Consider the following 21796-nt stretch of genomic DNA (forward strand, 5'->3'; position numbering starts at 1 on the left):
AAACTTGAGAACCGGAAGTCGTAGAGACATGGGACTATCACAATTCAACTCAAGACCAATTGACCTTTCAAATATCACAAGGTCAAGGTCATAGTACAATTTGAAGGTCAAGGTGAAATTTCATCATGACCTGACATTGACCTCAAATTGAAGGTCTTGAATTACTGATCATCTTTGCAGTTTATAGTAGGTTGATATCTGTTACCTTTAAAAAGATATACACACAATACTAGACTTTTAAGAATCATCCCGTTGTAACTTTTGAACAGACGGTTGGACATTTTTGGGCTTATTATATAAAATGTAGAGCTCGTCGAGAGGAACATTTTATACGCTGTGTGTCGGCAGCAAAGTCTTATCGTTTTCCTAATATGTAAGCTTGAAATTGCAGCGAAATTTTTTTTTGCACTCTTTGACCTTTGACCTTGGGTGCAAATTAAAGGTCACATGAACTTAAGATTATTGGTGTAGGTCCCAAGTCTTTACGACTTCTGGTTCTGGAGATACAATTTTTCAAAAATTGTGTATATTTTTTCAAGGGAAATAACTCCTTATAACGGTTAACAACACAATGATTGTATATGTTTATTAACATTGCCATCTGGTCTTGTACATGTTGCCGTTTTCAAATCGATTCTATCTTAAATACTTTTTGAGAAAAATGCAAAAGAAAGAAATTGCTTCAAGGGGACATAACTCTCAAAGGGAATGATGAAATCCTTAGCAGTCTCATATGGTAACACATCATAATGAGATCTAACTTTTGTTCAAATAAGGTCATAATATCTTTAAAAACAACGAGGGGGGGCAGGTTGAAAAAAATCAATAAAAGGGAGATAACTTCTAAAGGGGATGATGAAATCCTACACAGCCTCATCTGGTAATACCTCATGATGAGATCTATCGATGGTCCATATTTGGTCTTGATGACATCAATAGAAACGGGGGGAGGGCATTTAGAAAAAATGTTGGAAAAAAAAAACATTAGAAAAACAGTAAGGTCTTTCCCCACGTAGGGGAAAGACCTTAATTATATAAACAAACGACAACTACTGTACAACAGATTCCTGACTTAGGACAGGTGCAAACATTAGCTGCGGGATTAAACATTTTAATGGTACCAAACCTTCTCCCTTTTTCTGAAACAATAGCATAACATTACAACATAGAAAAACACGCATAAATATCAATTTGCAGGATTCACTCAATCAAGAAACTAAATTAACACACTATGAACGAATAAATTTGATCTGCGATATTTGAATGCAAATGCACAGTTAAAAAAAATATTAGGGACAAACATTCAAGGCCAAAAAGCAAACAAAAAAGTCCAAACAAAGCCATGGCAAGACACCACTGCAAAAAAAAATCAATTTTGAAAAAAAAACGGTTTTACAAATTTAGTCCTAGTATCTATTATGAGTTTATTTATTAATAATATATACAGGTAAATGAAAAATAACTTTGTCGTTTTAGGTATCCTACTTATGTGTATAAATTTCTTCAAATACTTAGGAATACCAAAAACGTTCTGTCATATAAATACATAATTTAATACTGGATACAAATTGGGGTGAATATCAACAATAAAACTATACAATTAGAGCTAGCTAAAACTTCCCTGTACGGATTTAAGGAGAATAATCTTGAAGTTTATACAAATGTAGTACGAAGAAGTGAAAATTTGAAGATATTCCAAATAATCAAAGTTGGTATATAGCCAAGATCCATATTAATATAAACTAACAAAAAAGCCTTATAAACAGTAGAAACAGGTCGAATTAACAAGAAAATACGATTTGATAGTACTCGCAGTTACTGACAGCTAGTTAAACGCCAAAAAACCAATCAACAATAAAAAATCATGCATCAGAGACTCAAATTAACTAAAACAAATCCCAGGGATTTAGTATTTTAACGTCATGAACAGTCAGAGAAGACATGACTTGTACAATGCCAAGAAAAAATGTATCGACAGGTAGTAGGATAGCGAGGAGCGACTTCTATACAGATAAGAAATTTACGTGTTTGTTTCTCTATACATCTCGTCTCAAAAGAAATACAATTTAGGTATGTTTTAATTTGCTATTGACAACATCGATATAAGTGCCAATGTAAACTGTATTCAGAGATATAATTACAATATTGGTACGATCTTTACTTATAAGTTTGCTTAAAGGTTCGATGAGTTTACACGGACCACATATAGTGCTGTGACTGAAGGAAGATTTTTTTTACTTTAATCTCCCCACCGAACACACACCTATATAATATATCATTCGAAAGAGGAAACCTTGTGCTATAACATTATGCCTGTCGTCAATACTTCATATGGTCACAATTTTTTTTAATTGAGGTCAAAGGTCATATGTACCAATCTGTGAAAATTTTATAGGGTTTCAATTTTGACATTTATTTCTATTTCCAATCTCTACCTCAATACAAACGATACTGTTTTAGCTTTAGAAATGTTTGTTATTATACACAAACATTAATTATAACAATTTTTTTTATAAAAAATGTCCGTAAACGACGTTTTATATACAAAACTGCAAAAATCCAGTTTTCAACCCATAAAATGTTTAGAGCACCGTAGCTTTATAAATATTCTCAATTTCAGATTAAAATCAAGAGTCATGAAGGACAGTACTTCCAAATTATTTTTAAAACTATCATATTGGGTGTGGTATCAAAACGAAGCAATAATACACTACAGTCAAATATGACCTCAAATTGATTTTTACGGATGGTTCTGATTTTTCAAAAGAATACTTGTAATGTTGCTTCTGTTCTTCCAAAATTATTGCGGCTTTCATAGTATTATCTGCTGTTGTGTATTATTCTCTTGTTCTTGTCTATTACATGATCGTTCTGGTATCTGTAACCCCCCTTTTATCCTTGGAAACGTACAACAATCTTCAAAGGTATTCTATATAAAAAATAAGATTTGGTATGAATGTTAACGAGACTTTTCTCCAAAAATTACCATCTGACACATTAGTTAATACTTATGTGTCACCGTACTGCCTTCAACAATGATTAAAACATATACTGCTTGGTCTTCAATTCCCAAAATAACAAATGTATACGAATGATGTAACATCCTTATAAATGAACAAAATACATTAAGAAAACACACACAAATATAGCATATAGAAAGAAACAACAACCACTGCATAACAAGCTCAGGACTTGAGACAGACACATACAGAATGTGGCGGGGATTAATTATTTTGGAGGCACGCAAACCCTCCCAGAACTTGAAACATTGTGTACCAGCTAGTGCAACAAGCAACACATTTACGCGTTATCTCCGTCATCTTCATTTTCAGCAAGAATCACAAGACGTGTATTAATGATTTTACACATTTCACTTGCCTGGCATGGACACAGGTCTGTACATGAAAGGTTCTGCTCAAAGCAAACACATTCTTTTGAGCATACAGATTTTCCTATACAAGTACAAACAAGGTCTTGTAGGAAGTCCGAGGACATTTGTCCCTCGAAAAACACAGGCTTCAAACCATCCTTATCAATCCATCCAAAATTTAACGGAGATCTAATAGGTGGTTTTGGGAGGTGCGATGATATCCATATGCTTGTCTGCAAGGATGCTCGAAGCAAATGTTGTGTAAATGTTGATTCACAGGGGGGAAGCTTGGCCAGAGACGCATCTTTAGTTGTCGCTTGTTTTCCACGCATTTTATTGAGGTCACTGTGAAGGTTTTTGAATTTACCCTTTTGATCATACAGCATAGCAACAAACTTTCTTGCAACTGAAACAGATTCCTCAACATCACAGTTTGCCAGGTTTACTAAATCGGACACATCACAACACACCTGCTTCAGAACTTTGAAAACCGTTTTTTTACCTATACCAAACATTGCCGATGTGGTGTCACATCCTGAAATTGCATGTACTGCAGGTAAGCATTGACTTACGATGGAATTCAAAGAATTGAATAGTTCATGTATAGGTATAATGGACATGGCATCCTCGGTCAGTGTCAACGATCTCTCATTACCACGTTTTATCTTAACTGGTTCAATGGACGATTCTTTGGAATTACTGACTTTGAAAACTGCCCGTGCCATTGAATGAAATGTTTTTTTCCATCTATTGTTTCTGTATTTAAATCAATGTTATCGGCACCTTCTTGAACAAGACCCCCACCATTTGCAACATGGGAAACATTATAAGGAACGTACACACCATCTTGGATTCGCTCAATTTCATGATTGGCAACACTTGTTAGATACCGTCGAACTTCACTATACGAAGCACAAAATCCATTGACGTTCAATGTTTCAACAAGGTGTTTCGAACCAAACTCATGATACACTTAAAAGGCCAATCCTAAATGAAAAGGAGTAACACTGTTTTTGGCCACAGAAAGAATAGACTCAACAATTGCGAAGCATTTACGCAATTTCTCTGGTGCCACTTCTTGTGAATATGCTTGGTTGTATACAGTATCATCAAGTCACCATGAAATGAATTTCAATAAAGACGAAGGCATTGGCTGCATTAAAGAAGGAAGAGACAATTCATCCGAAGTTGGGTACTCGTCTGTGGAAATCTGTAGAGTTTCGATGTCTTTCCTTAATATACTTGCAGCGGAATGCAATATCTGTTCGTTATTTGTGTCTATTGAAGTTGACATTGATGCCTGCATTTCTGAGATTTTGATGTCAGTTTTCAAAAGGAAGGGGATTGTAGGTACGACGTAAGGAACATATCCGATATCATTAATGAAACGGTTATTCCATAACGGTCAACCAACTCGTGATGGCGTCCGTAAAATTTACGAAGAGATGATTTCAACTTCACCATTTGGAACTCTTGATTTAATAGCTTCCTTGTGAGCAACAACCCTCTATCAAGAAAATCAAACAAATGCCAAAAGTAAAAACAAAATTAAAGCGAAAATCCCAAAATCAGAGAGTAAATACTGATAAACCATGGTTTGACTAGAGTGTAAAGAGCTATATGCCGATTATTGTAAAAAAAAATACATACCTTTAATGGTCAAAAAACATTTAATAGTCATATAGATTTGAACAGTGCCAAGAAAGCGTACAAGAAGTATGAGTGTAAGCTCAAACGTAGTTACAAACGGCAGGAAGGCTATATGTTGTGTAAAGAAAGACAATCCAAGAAAATTTTATTCATTATTTAGGAAACAAGTGTGGACACATATGAGTGTGGATAGTATGTTTCGATGTTTGACAGTGTCTTATGACAAAAGGAGTTCTATGTTTTTCCTATATGGTGTTATTAGTTGTGTTGCACGATGACAAACAATCTGAGCATTAGGAGTGTTGTTTATTTATTATTTAGTTTTTATGTTCAAGACGGGCAAGGAAGAGACATTAATTGCATTAGGGAGCTACCATTTGATATATTTTGTGATGCATACGTGTCACTTTGATGTCATAATCATGATTAAATTGATTAAGTTGAGCTAAAATAGCTATTTAGAATGTTAGAAACAAATGTATATATATATTGATAAAAAAACTAGTATAAGCAATTTGGACTTAATAATCTAATATAATAATATACCAAAAAGTTACTTTATCAAAAATACATTTTGTAGCTTCTTTCAGTAACACATCTGGTAGCAAAATTTCTCTTTTTGTTACGGATCAGTGGCGGCCATGGGAATCAACAAATTTTGACAAAGGGGAGGGGAGGGGGGCATTAACTCTTCAATGCATATATGCTTGTAATTATTTCCTTTTATTAAGTATCAACATAAAAAGGGGAGCCTGGCCCCGGGAAAAACCTTAGATTCGCCTCTGCTCGTATAAAATAAAATGATCAGATCTCATAATGTAGAGCATTTTTAGCAGTTATGCTGCAATTGGAAGAACTTAAACTACATGTAGTAATGCAAATTATTTGTAATCATTTGCAAAATCAAAATAAATTATATGTTAGTCTTATATAATAAACATTTTTCTAGTGAATATATCATTTAATAGATTTATTATATATTTCAAGGTGCAGTTAAAAATTTGTGAAGTAGCTATCTTAACTATCAAATTAAATGCCTCAATTAAACAAGCATATTATATAAGAACTTACCCGAATATGAAGTCTGTCGTATAACAGGAAGAATGACTTTACGTTGAGATAATTCTTTGAAGTATGTCTTCAACATCTTACTATCAGTGTAAGGATAGGACATATTTAACAGTTCTAATGTCTGTTTTAAATTGTCTGTCTTGTTATTTAGGAAAAAAATCAGAGGAAATGCGATTTAAACATTACTGACTTTTTTTAATATTTCAAAGAAATTGTATCAAGTGTTACGAATAGCAATAAGAGACCCGAAGTGATTCATAATGAATGTGTTTTTGATGAACTAGATGCAGATATTACTGCTGATGAGATTATAAAGGCAATTTATGAACTTAAAACGGACAAAAGCCATGGTACAGACTGTTTGCTGAATGAATTTTTCATTGAATACAAGGATTTTATTATACCACATTTATGTACTTTTTTTAACGCTGTATTGAATAGTTGATATTTCTCGTCATCATGGTCAGCTGCCATCCTGGTACCAATTTTCAAATCTGGTGATGCTAATGATGCAACAAACTATCGTGGCATCAGCCTGGTCAGCAACCTAGGTAAACTTTTCACCACAATACTCAATAAAAAATTGTTAAATTGGGCAACTGTTAATGATATATAATCTGATGCACAGTTTGGTTTTCGAAACAGTTATAGTACAGTTGATTCTGTTTTTTGTTTATACTCTGTTATTCAAAATACTCTGTAAAAATAAAAGATTATATTGTTGCTTTGTAGACTACTTGGAAGCTTTTGATTCAATTGATCGCTTATGTTTATGATACAAAATTGTTTTAAAATCTATGTATGATAATGTTAGATAAAATTGAGAATGGAAATGGGGAATGTGCCAAAGAGACAACAACCCGACCATAGAAAAAAAAACAACAGCAGAAGGTCACCAACAGGTCTTCAATGTAGCGAGAAATTCCCGCACCCGGAGGCGTCCTTCAACTGGCCCCTAAACAAATATATACTAGTTCAGTGATAATGAACGCCATACTAATTTCCAAATTGTACACAAGAAACTAAAATTAAAATAATACAAGACTAACAAAGGCCAGAGGCTCCTGACTTGGGACAGGCGCAAAAATGCGGCGGGGTTAAACATGTTTGTGAGATCTCAATCCTCCCCCTATACCTCTAGCCAATGTAGAAAAGTAAACGCATACCAATACGCACATTAAAATTCAGTTCAAGAGAAGTCGGAGTCTGATGTCAGAAGATGTAACCAAAGAAAATAAACAAAATGACAATAATACATAAATAACAACAGACTACTGAGCAGTTAACTGACATGCCAGCTCCAGACTTCAATTAAACTGACTGAAATATTATGATTTCACCATATGAACATGTATTCGATTCAATGGGCTAAACTGTGATTACTTTTGTAACAACTTTGGTTTAATGCAAGGGGAATTTCTTTCTTCAATTTTATTTTCTTTCTATGTGAATGATTTTGAAAATGAATTTATTGCTAATGGCAATTGTGCCTTAGAGTTTCAAGATATAACATTATTTATGTTAATGTATGCTGATGACATGATTGTGATGTCTGAAACAGTAGAAGGTTGAATACTTTGTCAATTTACACAGAAAAATAGGGCTTGTCTGTTAATACAAAAAAAAATTGTTGTTTTCAGGAAGGGTGGAATTGTACGGCCTAATAGAGATGACCAGGATATTGACGAACGAACGTACGAAATCGTAACTTGACGAATCGTACGAAGCGGGAGCGGCAGTTTATACATTTTAATGAACAATTTTTAACATAAAATCGTCGAAGTGAAAGAAATTATATGGTTCTGCATGTAGTTTAAAGAAATATTACCTGTTTATTAGCCTACTCCAAGCATTAATAATTTAATGTTTGCTACAATGAAAAAGGTGCACTCGATATTCAAGACTTTGTTTTAAAATTTGAGGTCCCAAAAGTGTTTTGGGGTATAAAAGGGTGAAAGCATAGATATCAAAGTTTACCATATTGAGGACTCATTGATATAATTCATTTTCAATTTTAAATCTTGTTTTCCTTTCCGAAATTTATCTATCTTCGTTGGCTTATGCCCCCAGACAAGACAGATTTGGCTGATTACAAGAAACCCTGATAAAATTAAAGAAATAAGTTCCTAAATATTTCTTTTTTTTCTAATATTTTGTATGTCGTAAAAAGGGAATGCTACAAAACTAGATATTGAAGTTTATTACTAGTGTATTGATACTTTTGATAATCAAATTGCAGTTGCATCTCTTATGGTTATTACATTTTACGCTCATTTAATAAATGGACCTAAAGTACGTTTCAACTGGCTGAGTACCATATTCTGGCATCAAAAAATCAAAAAATCAGACAATATAAATAAAACATCATTTTGAAATGTTGGTTTAGACATTCCTGAGACAATTTCATTTTGTGACATTCGTCCAACTGCTATGGCTTTATGTGAAAATCGGCAATTTAGGACAAAGCACAATTTTTTTTATTATTATAGTTGATATGTAATTACCGGAAATTAAGTTATATTGTACCTATTTTTCTACACTAAATCAATGGGTATATTACTAAACGAAATCCTTCAACATTTTAAACGTCAAAAATAATGACCTATGGACTTGAAAGGCTTATTATTGGGAAGAACCAAAATACATTGTTTTCTCGCCAAAACTCCAAAGTGAAGACCAGTTACTTTGGGAAAATTGATGGACTGCAATATAATTCCTTCGTGTAGGTGTGTAAACGAGGATCTACCGACCCACCAACTTTCACGTGTACATCTGAAATCAATTTTAAGGAGTTGCGATGCTAAGGTTTATATTGGGAAGAGTAAAATTCCGAAGTGCACTAGCACTTATAAAATATTTTCCCAAAGTTACTGGTCTTTGGAACTTTGGAGTATCTGTGACAAGGTGCATAATATATACATTCATTTATTTTAATTCCAAAGAAAGGGACTCTAAGAGAGCTCAATGAACCGGAGCATCATATCTACATTGAAGTTTCACATCATTGTCAGGAGCTGTATAAAGTTTAGACAAAATACACAGGCAGTTGGAAGGGTCAAACAAATACACAAACCGACAAACATACGGGGCGGGGCGATTTCTATCCTATATACACACAAAACTTCGTTTGCACGGCGGGAGGGGTTTACAATTTACGAATGACATACACTTGAACTCCATGCCTCAACTGCACTTTCTGATTTTGAATCGTTTATTGTATTTCCGTTAGTTCTACCATTGGTGTCAAGGATCATAACTAAAATTCTTAAAAGAAATTTCCTTCCACGAGGACCATTTCAACAAAACTTTGGCTAGAGGTATAAGGTAGGGTTGAGATCTCACAAAACATGTTTAACCTAGCCACATGTTTGCGCCTGTCCCAAGTCACAGGCCTTTGTTAGTATTGTATGTATTTTTTTAATTTGGTTCATTTATATAAATGTGTTGGAGTCTAGTATGACGTCCATTTTCACTGAACTAGTCATGATTTTATTGAGAGGCCAGCTGATGCCCATCTCCGAATGCGGGATTTTTCGCGGAGTTGAAGACCTTTGGTGACCTATCTGCTCTTTGGTCGGGTTGTTGTCTTTTTGACAAATTCACCATTTCCAATCTGAATTTTATTTAGAAATAATGTTTGCTGTTATTTTGTAACAGCGATCCAGGTTGTTGCCTAATGGTGAAAAGAGAATATGTAAGGAAATCACAATAAGGCTTGCAATTTCAAGGGATCATTTTGATTATTTCTTGTATTGTTATTTTGTGATAATTTAACATAATTACAGCCGATTGCATTGAGTGTGTAGGTAAATGTAGAATCTTTGGTTAGCTTGCTTGTTAGCTAAACAATGAAGTCATTATTATGTAAGGTATACTACCCTTTTTTCGAAGTAGCCTAGTCCTACAGACATATAGATTTGTTATCTGTCGGACTGGTCTACTTTGGAGTTTACCTAACCTAGTAATGACTTGACAGTTCAGCTAGCAAGCAAGCTAACCAAACATATTATCTCAATGCAATCGACTGTAATATAAGATCTAGACCAGGGTCATTCAACATTTGGAAAATTTATAGGAAAACCTCAAGAACCATTCCACCAACGTTTGAACTCGATTGACTAAATTGCTTCATAGGATTTGATTAAAATGTGAAAAATTAACAGACAGACACCAACGAACAAACTTACAGACGAAAGACGCCCAGTGGTGACATCGGCTGGTGTGCACTTTAAACAAGCACACATTTTAAAGGACATTTTTAAATATTGTAGCGCTAACGGACTTACTTTATTTGTACTTGTGAAAGAAAAACTAAAATACAGTTTCTATGGGTATTTCATTTTTTTGTACATTTTTTTTTAATCTGACAAAACCCGTTGTCCACACAGCGATCAAGCTTTTCTTCTAGCTTCTTAGATCTTTCAATGCTATCTACATACTGCATGTACGCCTCCCTTGTCAAGTCTGATGTCCTTTTCTTTAGCACTAGTAGTTAAGCGTAACATACGAAGTAGTGATAGGTAATTTGTAAAAACCTTGGAAAATCTGATATTTAAATCAATAAGAATTACAAAAAAAATCAATGAAAAGAACAAAGGAGGGGGGTGGGGGGTTCTACCTCACAAACGCTATTGGTCATTTTATATATATTAGTATCTGCATTTGTCTAATAAATTTGTTGTGAGGTTTGGAAGTGATCTTTAATGTCGTCATTTGCATTGTTAATGGACCAAGTAAGCCTTGTATGAAAGCTGAAGACCAGTTTAACACTAAACAGATTGCTTTGTCAGTGGTTGACAGGTATGATAAAAGAGTACCATATGATGTTTAGAGGGGGTAGGATGAAATTTGAAAAAGGCAGGACTAGAGTGTGGAGTAAAGAGAGGCGGATGACAATTTATGTAAAAAAAAAGTCAGGACAAACTTATATAAAAAGGTAGGACCGAATAGAGTGAAAAATAAAAAGGACAGAGATTACACTTAAAAAAATGCAGGACAACATTTAACATACAAGTCCCTCCTCCTTTTAAAAAAACGATATAACTATATTTTTTTAACTGACCGATGAGATTACATATAAACTTGAATACCCAATTAAAAAGACATAAAGAAACGATCCCACAACATAACATTTACATATTGTTTCAGAGCATCTAAATTATGCATTCATAACTGTATGAGTAAAGTAAAAGTTGTCGGTGCACTCGAATATTCAACAATAATAAACAACTATATGATATCGTAACATACGTAACACTTTTATACGTCTTTTATCGATAAATCATGAAAACCATTTAAAATTGGTATATTGTGTACAATTTGGAAATTAGTATGGCGTTCATTATCACTGGACTAGTATATATTTGTTTAGGGGCCAGCTGAAGGACGCCTCCGGGTGCGGGAATTTCTCGCTACATTGAAGACCTGTTGGTGACCCTCTGCTGTTGTTTTTTATTTGGTCGGGTTGTTGTCTCTTTGACACATGCCCCATTTCCATTCTCAATTTTATATTTAATACGTTTCTCTCTATTATCGTGATTGCATCCGAATACAATTCATACATATTAACCATTACATAACAACACCTTTAAGTTTTGGTTTTAAATACGTTTGTAAGGGAACTACCATTTGATTTTTATGGGGGGCTAGGATGAAAAATTGTGTCCTGCCTTTTTTTTTATTTGTAATCTCTGTCTTGCCTTTTTATTTTTCAGTCTATTCGGTCCTGCCTTTTTTTTTCTTAGCTTATCCTGACTTTTTTTACAACAATTGTCATCCTGCCTTTTTTTTTGCCAAGTTACTCATCCTGCCTTTTTTTTTACTCAAAATCCTGTCCTGCCTTTTTTTTCAAATTTCATCCTAGCCCCCCCCATAAAAATCAAATGGTAGCTCCCTAAACATACAATTGCCGGTTCGCCGAATATCGGTTAGCCACGCCTACTGCTTAACAACGGTAGTCAAGAAGCGTATGCCCGTCAACTTTGTAAACAAGTATGGCCGACATCTTGCAACTACAGGATGTCCCAGACGACTTTTCAGCATCATTTCTTGTTTATTTGCCAACCCTTCGACAAAAACAAAGGGCAACTGCTTTTGTAAAGGACAGTTATGTTAAATCGGTGTCAATATTTAGAGCAGGAAATGAACGTATTGCGATAAAATCCAATGTTTACCGCAGCCAGAGGAAGAGTGAAGATCCACATACTATTAACCTGGACGTGAATGAAACAACACGTAAACTAGAAGATGCACACTGTAGCTGCAAGGCAGGGTTAGGATTATTTCTCTTATGTTTACAAAATTTCCTCTTTCTCAATTATTTGCACGTATTTTTCTTTTATAATTTTATTGCCCAAATGATGCAGAGGGGTTTGTTACTATTTGCCTTCTTTTACTTTAAGGGTCCCTATACTTTAGAGTTATGGAGCATTCATGGTTATGATTAGGTACGGGGATGTTTTAGGTTAGGGTAAGGCTAGTGTTAGGTTTAGGTATGGGTTAGGGTAAGGTTTGAGGTTAAGAATAGTTTAGTAGAGCTCTTTATGGGTTGGGACCCCTAAAGTAAAAGAAATTTTGCCAGGTTTACGTTCGTTCGTCGAGATAGGTTCGTTCGGCAATATCCTGGTCATCTCTAATGAGACATGGGTCTATAACGGTCAAACAATGGATATTGTAAAACAATTTTGTTATTTAGATAAAATACCGTATAATTGAAAATTTCTTAATACACAGAAACATTGTGCAGAACAAGGTAGAAAATCTATGTTCAGTATGAGAAGAACTACATTATCATTATGTTTAAATGTATTTACAATGCTAAGTCTTTTTGATACTTATATTAGTAGCATATTAATGTACGGGTGTGAAATCTGGGGAGTAAACAAATCTCCTATGATAGAAAAGGTCCATTTGGACTATTGCAAAATGTTATTAAGTGTAAAAAAAACGACCTCAAATGTAATGGTCTATTTTCAATTAGGTAGATTGCAGTATGAGCGTTATTATAGAATACTTAAATTTTGGTTCAAAATTTTAATTAGACAAGTGACAATTGTATATTAATTTCTTGTTATAAAGAACTTGTGTTAAATTGTTTAAAATGTATGAATTTGGTAACATATGTAAAAAGATTGATATAAAGTCTTGGTATGAATAATTTGTGGGATAATCTGTGGTTGTTAAATGTTGACAGCTCATATTTATGCGTTTGATTGATCAAGCTAATTAAGAGTTACAATTTTTATTAGATTCTTTTTCAAAGTATAGATTATATAAGTATGTGGTATCAAATGTAGTTTTGCAATTTTATTTACAGAAATGCATTCCTGTACTTTTTCGTAAATGTATGACAAGGATTCATTTGTCTTCACATAACCTTTCAAATTGTATTGAAACTGGGCGTTATGTTGGTACTAATAGAAATAAAAGAAATTGTATTTTGTGATTTAGGAGTAATACAGGATAAATTTCATTTTATCCTTCAATGTAGAGGATATACTGTTTTGCGACAAAAATATATAAAAAAAATATTACTGGTCTAGGCCATAAACTTTTTAATTAATAGAATTATTGTCTGGTAAAACACAAAACAGCTTTGTAACGTGGGAAAGTATATACATTTCTCTTTTAAATTAAGAAACAAATTATTGTAATAAAAGATATTTTGTATTGATGAAACTTCTGACGTCACCTATTGTTTATTATGCATATTGTTTATATTGTTTGTAATATGCCATATGTATACACTGTACATGTACTTAATTATACCGAATTTTACTCTTTTGTTTCTCACTATTAACAAAATATACCTTATGATATCTCAAAGTAATAAATTTATAGAGTATGCTACCATTTTAATGTTGGAAGGCATTGGGGATTATTTCCTTCCGGAGATTTTTCAATTTCAAATGGGGAATTGTGGTGTACAAGGTTGAAAAATCTAAAGTTTTGATAGAACTGATTTCAGAAAAAAACAAAATTTAAAATTATCTAGAAGTTCTTTAGAATTTTTAAGAATCCACATATGGCTAATACCACTACGCGAGTAAACAGTTTCACAGTATTTCTGAAGAATCTTTCACTGCGGACAGACTTTTAGTCAATCTAATGGACAATTCTTTAGAGGAAGATGAAGATGTGCCGGCAATATACCGTTGTTTGTACGGAATTTAAGGAAGCTTTTGAAAATAAAATGTGTCAGATTAATGTATAGGAATAATTCAATGTTCAATGAGTATAGTTTCCCAAAATTGATCGCCCTGAAGATCATAAAAAACATTTTATTAAAATTAAGTATGTCAATAAAGGCTTTGATTTTGTAAATATTGCCGGTATATTTAACGACCATTCTGTTAAAGAACAAATTCCTGGATATTTTGACAATACTGAGCTACCTCTTATTTGTTATATTTACAAGAAATCTACCCGGAAATTTGTGTTTAATTATAGTCAATTGTGTAAAGATGTTAATATCAGTGAAAATACACCTACTTCATGTAATTGCAGTAATTCCGAATATATTTATGGCCCCATTTCCCATGTTATAACAGGAGATCTTAACATCGTTCAAGACCGAGAGTTAAAATCATTCCTCAGTAAAGGACCTAAATATCGTCCCCCGTCAATTATTAATTGGAATGAGTGTCGTAATATCATCCACGACTCACTCCATACTTACTGTATGAAATGGATAAAACGGGAAAAAGCTGACAAAAAATCTTTGGACTCTTTTTTTAATTCAGTAATGAAGATAGTTGATATACGTATTCAACATTTTAAAGAACATTTTACTATAAACCCTTACAACAATAAACCTATTTCTCGTATCAAACATAAACTAAAAGAACTAGCCAAGGAATTTGTTTTTGTCCCGGCAGATAAAGCTGCTAATAATATTATTATTGTTTGACGTAAATTTTACATTGAGGTTCTGAAAAAGGAAATCACCAATTCACCAACATTCCAACTGACTCCATTTTCAGAAAACGAAATCTGTAACAAACATAAACTTTTAGGCACCGCTTTACAAGCAGAGCCAAATACAATGAAAGTCCCAACTATGTATTGGCTTCCGAAGCTACACAAAACCCCTTACAAATATAGATTTATTTCGTCTTCAAGCCATTGTTCAACTACTAAATTGTATATTCTTCTTACCAGCACACTTTGAACTTACTTTAAATAAAGCTAATACTAACAATGACCACTGCCCTTTTCTCGATCTTGATATCTATATCACTAATGGAAAGCTGAATACTAAAATTTATGATAAAAGGGATGATTTTTCATTTCCTATCGTTAATTATCCGTTTTTAGATGGTGACGTTCCCTTGTCACCATCTTACGGTGTTTATATATCTCAACTTGTACGATTCGCTCGTGTATGTAACAATGTTTTAGATTTTAACGAGAGAAATTTATGTATTACTGAAAAATTATTACACCAGGGTTTTCGATATCACAAACTAGTCAAAACATTTACTAAATTTTATCATCGGTATATAGACATTATTCGTAAATATAGCTCAACATGCAGACTTTTAATACGTTCAGGTATTTCACATCCAATTTTTTATGGTAATATTCTTTATAAAGCACAAAGGTGTCAGTATTCACCTCAGAAACTTACAAAACCTTTGAATAGACTTATTAAGAAGGGATATAATTACGATACTGTTGTCAAGTCATTAAAGATTGCATATTTTGGCGTTAATATTGAGTCATTGATAAGGTCTTTGCATCGGAACTAAACACATTTATTCTAAAAACAGTTGTTGGCATGACACGGGTTATGTTCTTCTCATATATGTTATGATGGTATGATACTAAACCCCTAACGGGAAGGATTGTGCCTGATGTTCATATGATGAAATCATAATCTTTCAGTCAGTTTAGTTGAAGTCTGGAGCTGGCATGTCAGTTAACTGCTAGTAGTCTGTTGTTATTTATGTATTATTGTCATTTTGTTTATTTTCTTTGGTTACATCTTCTGACATCAGACTCGGATTTCTCTTGAACTGAATTTTATTGTGCGTATTGTTATGCGTTTACTTTACTACATTGGTTAGAGGTATAGGGGGAGGGTTGAGATCTCACAAACATGTTTAACCCCGCCGCATTTTTGCGCCTGTCCCAAGTCAGGAGCCTCTGGCCTTTGTTAGTCTTGTATTATTTTAATTTTAGTTACTTGTGTACAATTTGGAAATTAGTATGGCGTTCATTATCACTGGACTAGTATATATTTGTTTAGGGGCCAGCTGAAGGACGCCTCCGGGTGCGGGAATTTCTCGCTACATTGAAGACCTGTTGGTGACCCTCTGCTGTTGTTTTTTATTTGGGCGGGTTGTTGTCTCTTTGACACATTCCCATTTCCATTCTCAATTTTATAGTACAAACTTAAACATTGGTTCTGCCAATGTTCATCTTAAAAATTGAACAAAACATGCTGCTTCAAACCTCTTCAATTGTCTATATTGGTGAATTCAAAACACATAACATTGGCACTAAGTGATAGACACTAAAAGAAATTTACTTGAACTACTGTGTGATCATATTGACCAGTGAATACTTAGACATAGTGATATTCAAGAAAGATCAATTAACATGGTACCTGAACAGGACATTTTTTAAAAACTTACTTAATTGGAAACTGTATACGAATCATTTTATTTTGGCATTTTTATACAGAAATTGCACTTTTATTCAAATATTGTAATTGTTTATTGGACAACACTCTATTCGAAATGGCACTTGCTTTGATTTCAAATAGAGTGAAAAAGTATCACAATTTCTTGTTTGAAAATTAAAAAGACTTAATTTGTTTAATGAATAATTAAACATCTGATTGTTTTATACTTTTTTGTTTGAACTCAAATAAACATACACTAAATTTTGTATACTAGATCCATTGGATGTTCAATGTGTACTGATTGATAACTTAGTCTTAGATGCATGCATTTTTTTATTAGTTGTTAGTGGCTTTGTACTAGCTGTTAGAAAATGCGAGTACTCTCAGATCTGCATTTTTGTTGTTGGGAGATACATCGAAGTACCCTGTCACGTCCAATCTATATATTTGTTTGGTATTTATCTGATGAGTTTTCCCTTTTTCAACTTATTTTTCAACTCAGTTCTTATGTTGCACTGTCGCACCACTATCTCAGGTTATGGGGAGGGTTGGGATACCGCTAATGTGGATAACCCCGCCACATTCTGTTTGTATGTGCCTGTCCCTAGTTAGGAGTCTGTAATTCTGTGGTTCTCTCTTGTTTATGTGTTACATATTTGTTTTTAGTTCATTTTTTTGGTACATAAATTAGGCCCGTAGTTTTTCTCGTTTGAATTGTTTTGCATTGTCATTTCGAAGCCTTTTATAGCTGACTACGCCGCATGGGCTTTGCTCATTGTTGAGGGCCGTTTGGTCACCTATAGTTAATTTCTCTGTCATTTGTCTTATTGGAAAACATACCACATCTACTATTTCTTATAGTTAAAATCAAAGTATATCAATAAAATATTTCTTACATATGATATGTAGATAAAAGAATATGCCAACTAAGATACGCCGTAGGATTATTAAGCACAATATTCCGACTTAACCTTCTACCATTTTTATTTATTGTTACCACTTTATATACTACTAGTACTACGTTCTACGGTCACATTATGATTATTTTTGTTTACATAATATGTGCTATTTTATTCTAATGTTAAAAGCTTCTTGCCTTAATTATCATATCAAGTGTATATAATTACTATTATACCAAACAGGAAAATAAAAAATTAAATCATTACAGTTTCTTATAAAATACAATCGCCCCGTAGTATTCCTTTCTCTAGTGTAAAAGAGAATTTGTTTAATTCATGACCTAATCAAACTAGGCTTTAAGATTTGTATTTGCTGCTGATGGCTCTTAATTGGGAATAAAGATGGGTAATGTTTTACAAAGACAATCCCAACAAAGGGCAAAATACACTCGAAGTTCACCAAAAGGTATTTAACCTAGAGAGAAAAATCCATCACCCAGAGGTGAGCTTCAGCTAGTCCCTAAAATGCGTACTAGTTTAGTCAACTCAAAAACATATTAAATAAAGAACTAAAATTAAAAAATTAGACATGACAAACAAAGGCCAGAGGCCCCTGACATGGGATAGGAACAAAAATGCGCGGTGTTAAACATGTTTTGTGAGATCTCAATCGTCCCCTATACATCTAGCAAATGTAGTAAAAACAAACACACAGCAATACGCAAAGTAAAACGCAGTTAAAAAAAAGCCCGAATCCGATGTAAGAATATGTAACAAAAGAAACAAAGCAAAACGAAAATGCTACTTAAAATAACAAAGAACTATTAGTAATTTATAATTACATGACGGCTCCAGACCTCAATCAATTATACTGATTGAAAGATTATGTCTTCATCATATGAAAATCAAACACAATCCTTCCCGTTTAGTATGAGTTGCTGACATTTTTGTGCTTTGTATAGAATCTTAAAATTATAAAAGTTTCATGTACATGAAAACTAGGCCATATGAAACATGCCAGACACACATGAAAACTAAATATAGTCAGCCTAATGTTGAAAGTAACTGCGTAACAGATCTAATTTAAAATTGAACATTGACCACTGACACATAAAAAAGAAGTTCATGGAAACTGAACCCTTGTAAATATATGTACGTCATGAAACCTGCCAAACAATACCACATCTATTTTTTATATACAAACAGTCATGTACAGCTTACAATCATTTCATACACCAAATAAAGTGTCCCCATTACTTATAGTATCTGAGAAATAGAAAAAAGCACATAAAATTAACCTTGATGGCTGATCCATGAAATGAAGTCGAGCTAAGTGAACACTGTCCGGTGGACACTGTAGAACTTGCAAGGATCCAATATAAAAAATAGTCATCCTTTAACTGGTGAGTGAGTTTTTATGGCAAAAAAGCACTCGCAGAACCACCAAAAAGAGAACAAGGACAATGGGCATGACAGACAGAACTTTTCGACTTAGGTATGAAACATCCAGATCGTCTACACTGTGCTACTTAAGCTACAAATCAAATAAATAGTTTACGTTGTTGCCCTAAAGACGTATAGTAATACCTTTGTCTCATTTTTTGTTTTTCATTCATAGTAAGCAAGATAACAATGTGGCTAGTTATGTCTGTCTGTTTTGAAAGGAGATAGCATAGCATATATAGTTAGAAATTAACATTCTGAATATGCATTCTTTTACTAATGTTTAGTTTCGTATTATATTTTTCTGTTCCATCACTGTCCAATGTAAGTAGAGGGTTCATCATTCACAACAATTTTAACCTCCACAGTAGTTTCCTGTCAGACGTCCAGAACAAGTGATAGCTATTAGCTATTAGCTGTAGTATTTGTTTTGGTTGTTTTTTTTTGTCATAAATCTGACATTTGTTTCTCAATTTGGGGTAAAGGTTGTCTAGTTGAAAATACGGATTTTTTTTGTGTTATTAAAATTTGCTATTACAAAATGTTAGAAATAATTATAAATTAAGGAATGTATCTCCCTCAAGCAAAGCTCTGATTCCTTTCACGGATTTGGCTATACTTTCTGGACCTTTGGATTATAGCTCTTCATCGTTTTTATAATTAGTTATCAAAGGTAAACAAGTACAAAGTTGAAGAGCATTGAGGATCCAAAATTCCAAAAAGTTATGCCAAATACGTCTAAGGTAATCTATGCCTGGGATCAGAAAATCCTTATTTTTTTTAAAATTCTAAATCTATAAAACAGGAAATTTATAAAAATGATCACATTATTGATATTCATGTCAACACCGAAGTGTTGACTACTGTGTTGGTGATACCCTCGGGGATGAAACGTCCACCAGCAGTGGCATCGACCCAGTGGTGTAAATAGTTATCAAAGGTACCAGGATTGTAATTTAGTATACGCCAGACGCGCGTTTCGTCTACATAAGACTCATCAGTGACGCTCATATCAAAATATTTATAAGCTAAACAAGTACAAAGTTGCAGAGCATTGAGGATCCAAAATTCCAAAAAGTTATGCCAAATACGTCTAAGGTAATCTATGCCTGGGATCAGAAAATCCTTATTTTTTTTTTAAAATTCTAAATTTTGTTAAACAGGAAATTTATAAAAATGACCACATTATTGATATTCATGTCAACACCGAAGTGTTGACTACTGGGCTGGTGATACCCTCGGGGACGAAACGTCTACCAGCAGTGGCATCGACCCAGTGGTGTAAATAGTTATCAAAGGTACCAGGATTGTAATTTAGTACGCCAGACGCGCGTTTCGTCTACATAAGACTCATCAGTGACGCTCATATCAAAATATTTATAGGCCAAACAAGTACAAAGTTGAAGAGCATTGAGGATCCAAATTCCAAAAAGTTATGCCAAATACGTCTAAGGTAATATATGCCTGGGATCAGAAAAGCCTTATTTTTTTGAAAATTCTAAATTTTGTTAAACAGGAAATTTATAAAAATGACCCCATTATTGATATTCATGTCAACACCGAAGTGTTGACTACTGAGCTGGTGATACCCTTGGGGACGAAACGTCCACCAGCAGTGGCATCGACCCAGTGGTGTAAATAGTTATCAAAGGTACCAGGATTGTAATTTAGTACGCCAGACGCGCGTTTCGTCTACATAAGACTCATCAGTGACGCTCATATCAAAATATTTATAGGCCAAACAAGTACAAAGTTGAAGAGCATTGAGGATCCAAATTCCAAAAAGTTATGCCAAATACGTCTAAGGTAATCTATGCCTGGGATCGGAAAATCCTTATTTTTTTTTAAATTCTAAATTTTGTAAAACAGGAAATTTATAAAAATGACCACATTATTGATATTCATGTCAACACCGAAGTGTTGACTACTGGGCTGGTGATACCCTCGGGGACGAAACGTCTACCAGCAGTGGCATCGACCCAGTGGTGTAAATAGTTATCAAAGGTACCAGGATTGTAATTTAGTACGCCAGACGCGCGTTTCGTCTACATAAGACTCATCAGTGACGCTCATATCAAAATATTTATAAGCCAAACAAGTACAAAGTTGAAGAGCATTGAGGATCCAAATTCCAAAAAGTTATGCCAAATACGTCTAAAGTAATCTATGCCTGGGATCAGAAAATCCTTATTTTTTTTTAAAATTCTAAATTTTGTTAAACAGGAAATTTATAAAAATGACCACATTATTGATATTCATGTCAACACCGAAGTGTTGACTACTGAGCTGGTGATACCCTCGGGGACGAAACGTCCACCAGCAGTGGCATCGACCCAGTGGTGTAAATAGTTATCAAAGGTACCAGGATTGTAATTTAGTACGCCAGACGCGCGTTTTGTCTACATAAGACTCATCATTGACGCTCATATCAAAATATTTATAAGCCAAACAAGTACAAAGTTGCAGAGCATTGAGGATCCAAAATTCCAAAAAGTTATGCCAAATACGTCTAAGGTAATATATGCCTAGGATCAGAAAATCCTTATTTTTTTTTTTAAATTCTAAATTTTGTAAAACAGGAAATTTATAAAAATGACCACATTATTGATATTCATGTGAACACCGAAGTGTTGACTACTGGGCTGGTGATACCCTCGGGGACGAAACGTCCACCAGCAGTGGCATCGACCCAGTGGTGTAAATAGTTATCAAAGGTACCAGGATTGTAATTTAGTA

The sequence above is a fragment of the Mytilus galloprovincialis genome, chromosome 3 (genome assembly GCF_965363235.1).
Source record: "Mytilus galloprovincialis chromosome 3, xbMytGall1.hap1.1, whole genome shotgun sequence".
In the NCBI taxonomy this organism is placed as follows: domain Eukaryota; kingdom Metazoa; phylum Mollusca; class Bivalvia; order Mytilida; family Mytilidae; genus Mytilus; species Mytilus galloprovincialis.